The sequence below is a fragment of the Aquarana catesbeiana genome, linkage group LG11 (genome assembly GCF_042186555.1).
Source record: "Aquarana catesbeiana isolate 2022-GZ linkage group LG11, ASM4218655v1, whole genome shotgun sequence".
NCBI lineage: Eukaryota > Metazoa > Chordata > Amphibia > Anura > Ranidae > Aquarana > Aquarana catesbeiana.
Genome location: NC_133334.1, coordinates 82,750,591 through 82,755,005, shown reverse-complemented (window position 1 = coordinate 82,755,005; position 4,415 = coordinate 82,750,591). Strand labels below are relative to the sequence as shown.

The following is a 4,415-nucleotide window of genomic DNA, read 5'->3' as shown; positions in this document are numbered from 1 at the left end:
TGTTCATTTAACTTTTAAAAATGAAAGCTAAAAGCTGATTGGTTACCATGCACAGCTGTTTTAGATTCTGGATGCTCAAGTTTTGATAAATTCCCCTCAATGCATTTCCAAACTTGTATATGGTGTGTTAAGTTAGTGTGTGGACCTGAGTAATCTTACTTTTTCATTGTTACTCTTGTTTTGAAATGAGTGTCATTGTGTATTCACATAAGACTGACCTAAATGTATGTCCACTGTAATTCTCACAGCTGTCCTTCTTCATTTCAGGTTGTGCATCAATACATTTTTTTGCTGCTCATTTTTCCTTTTAACTTGTACCCGGCTACCAGTTCCTTATTGCTGTGCGACAGGATGGGAATATGCTTCAGAATGAGGAAGGTGAAACCACCAGCCACCTGATGGGCATGTTCTATCGTACAATTCGCATGGTTGAGAACGGCATCAAGCCAGTGAATGTGTTTGATGGAAAGCCTCCTCAGCTGAAGTCAGGTGAGCTGGCCAAACATACTGAAAGGAGGGCAGAGGCTGAGAAGCAACTTGAAGCTGCCCAAGAGGCAGGAGAGGTGGAGAACATTGAAAAGTTCAACAAGAGACTTGTAAAGGTCACAAAGCAACATAATGAGGAATGCAAGAAACTGCTAAGCCTAATGGGTATTCCATATGTGGACCATGTGAGGCAGAAGCTACCTGTGCTGCTTTGGTGAAAGCTGGAAAGGTGTATGCAGCTGCGACTGAAGATATGGATGCATTGACCTTTGGTACTCCACTGTTGCTCCGTCATCTCATGGCTAGTGAGGCCAAAAAGTTGCCTATTCAGGAATTTCACCTCAGTCGTGCCCTAGAGGATATAGGAATCACACAAGAGCAGTTTATAGATCTTTGTATATTGCTAGGCTGTGATTACTGTGAGACCATCAGAGGCATTGGCCCAAAGAGAGCTATAGAACTGATAAGACAGCACAAGAGCATCGAAGAGGTCCTAGATAACATAGACCTGAAGAAGTACCCTGTTCCAGAAAACTGGTTATACAAAGAAGCTCGTCAGCTTTTTTTAGAGCCTGAGGTGGTTGACCTAAATGATATAGAGCTGAAGTGGCAGGACCCAGATGACGAAGGCCTTGTGGCCTTTATGTGCGGTGAAAAGCAGTTCAACGAGGACCGGATCCGTAATGGTGCCAAGAAGCTGGCTAAGAACCGCCATGGTAGTACTCAAGGCTGACTAGATGACTTCTTCAAGGTGACTGGTTCCATCAGCTCCACCAAAAGGAAAGAGATTGATGTTAAAGGCTCAGCCAAAAAGAAGGCAAAAACCACGGGCACCCCATCAGGGAAATTTAAGAAAGGCAAATAAGTGACTGAATTTAGTAGAGCTGGAGATGTGAACTGTTTTTCTGCTTTGAGTATTATGCGTGTTGATGTCTTGGAATATTATTTTCATTAAAATGTTTAAGAAACATTTTATTTAGCGTTTTCACAATTTTTGACAAATGCTGAATGGAAAATAAGCACCTTAATAACAATTAAACCATTTTCTGCTTCCGCTAATTGCCTGCACTAGAAAATGGACATTAGACATGCAGACAAGGTGGTACAGTCAGTGCCAGGTGACGTACTGGTACATTGCCCGGCACGTGCACTGGTGCGCCCCCATCCTGTGCATGGTGGAGCACGGAGCTCTGTATCTGGGGTGTGATCATGTGATTGCTATGATTGTTCATAATGATCACATGATTATAATACAAACAGTCAGTCATGCTTTATGACAGCTTGCTTTCTTTTGTGAAGCTTTGATTGGCCCACAAATAGCCTATACAATATGATTCATTGTAGCCAGTCACAGCATGTCAACCGAAAGCGGCTCTCAGCTGCTTTATTGAAATTCATACAGGGAGATCGGTGCTTGTAACTCTCCCCCCCCCCCCCACTGCCGCACCGATCACCCCTGATTTTGTCCTCCATCAGCTGTATACAGCGATGTATTCCAGGCAGCACAGCAATAACTTTCTGTCCCTCTGCAAAATTTTGAATTGAGTGACACTCAGCCATTCATCGGAAGTTTTGTATTTTATGATGTGATTTTATCCGTCCACCTCATACAAGTCTTCCTGTGAATGGCTCAGCCCGACTCAATTTTTATTGCAGGAGCTGGACAGCTTGTACAGCACACACAGCAGGAGCGTATGTTAGTGAAGGAAAAAGTTTAAAACCTAAGTTTAGTAAAAGAAAAACAAACACACTACAAGTGACATTACTATCAGTGTGACATGTCCCTTATGCTGTTGTCTCCTGGTTTAGTAGAAATCTTCCATCCTCTGATTTTCCCCCCTAAAATCATACAGCTGCCAAAAACCTTCCAGTCTGACAGGGGTTAATAGAGCTGAGGGGCTTATCCCACCTCCTACATTCATGGAAGCTGTATTATCACTTCTAAAAAAAAATAAATCTATGAAATGAAGACAGGGGGATGATTGAGGCTGCATTCCCACCTGAGAGCTTTCTGCTCGTGAAACGCCCAAGCAAAATCCCACTCATTTAAATGGCCCCTGTTCACATCTGAGCATTTTGTAGCCTGAAGCAAAATGCCTGAGGGCCAGTTCACACCATAGAAATGCAGTCCGGATGCGTTCCAGGTGCTTTTCTGCATGCGCGTTTTTAATGCGTTCCAGTGCGTTTTTGTTGCAGTCCAGTGCTTCCCTCCCCCTCTTTTTTCTTAACCTTAAATAAGGACAAGTGTGTTGCAGTGCGTTTTTGGTGCATTTAGGTGTGTTCCGGTGCATTTTTGATGCGTTTTACAGCGTTCCAGTACAGTCCAGTGCAGAAAAAATGCAGTATGTTCTACCTTTTTTCCTGGAACTGCAAGCACTGGTGTGAACTATGCCATTGAAAACAATATAACTTACTTTCCATGCGTTTTTGATGCAGGAAAAAAAAAAAACGCACTGGACTGCATGTAGTGTGAACTGGCCCTGAAGCTCAAAAAAGTACATGAGCTTCCTTTTGGGAACATTACAGGCATTTTTCTGCTTTTTCCACTAACCTTTTGACCTCTGCAAAATCATGGTAAAAACACTCGACTTTCTGCCTAAAAATTAAACGCTAAGGTGTGAACTTTCATAGATCGTGTTTCATTCATAGAAGCGAAAGTACGGCTTCTATGAATGGAGGAGGTTGGGAGAAATGGTGGGCATAGGTTTATTAAAGCGGAGGTTCACACAAAAATTGAACCTCCGCTTTTCGGAACCCTCCCCCCCTCCGGTGTCACATTTAGCACCTTTCAGGGGGGAGGGGGGTGCAGATACCTGTCTAATACAGGTATTTGCACCCACTTCTGGGCATGGACTCCCACGGGAGTCTACGCCCCTTCCTGTCCCCCTGCGCTGTCTGCTGGGACACACACGAGTCCCAGAGACAGCAGGGACCGTTCTGATTGCGCAGCGCAACTCGCGCATGCGCAGTAGGGGACCGGGAAGTGGAGCCGCAAGGCTTCATTTCCTGATTCCCTTACAGAAGATGGCGGCGGCAGCACCCGAGAGACGATCGACGGTTCGGCCTCGGGTGCCGACATCTCTGGACCCTGATACAGGTAAATGTCCTTATTTTAAAAGTCAGCAGCTGCAGTATTTGTAGCTGCTGACATTTAAAAAAAATTTTTTCGCGGGACTCCCTCTTTAAAGAATAAGTTCATCTTTTGTAACATGCAACACTCATATTCAAGGTGTAACATGTTACGAACGGTCCACCCCTGACCTGACAGCTAGCGGGGATCTTCTCCCTTCCCACCAACTCTCACAATTTTAAGAAAAAACATGACCAAGCGGGGCTCCACCATCCCGGCCGCGTCACTCATTCACAGTACTCTCTGAAGGGAAATTACAAGGTCCGGCAGCCTTTGCACCTGTCAGCTTGTAGTTTTCTATGAACTACCACGGCACTGGGAGCGATGTGATAGTTCATTCTCTCTCTGTCGGCACATATCGGCGTCTGATGATCGCTGGTGCAATTCTTTATAGGCTCCTGCAACAACAACAAAAATGCACTCTTCTTTTTTTTTTTTTTTTTTTTTTTTTTTTTTAAGTCAACTTGTCCTTTAACCCCCACTACACCAGAAGATTTGTGTAGGGGTTGTATGGACGATTTGTACTAAACCAGTTAAATGCTAATTAAGTCTGGGGTAGAGTAATAAGCTGTAATACTTATACCTCAAACCAGCAGGCTTCCTCCAGCCTGTGTAAATGGTCACCAAAAGCCTCTTTTCTAAGGTGCTCTGGCCAGTGGATACACTTAAAATAGTCCTGAATTGTACATGAGGGCCTAAGCATCAGTGAAAATGTTGGTGCTGGAGTGAAAAAAAAAGTTGCATTTTACAGCTTATTCCCCCTACCCCTAGACTAAAAGTGGATCTAAAATAAAAATGA

General features: G+C 44.1%; 1 pseudogene; it reads left to right on the top strand.

Moving 5' to 3' along the window:
* Positions 1 to 314: 314 nt before the first annotated feature.
* Positions 315 to 1,461, top strand: LOC141111708 (flap endonuclease 1-like; annotated as a pseudogene).
* Positions 1,462 to 4,415: the final 2,954 nt, after the last annotated feature.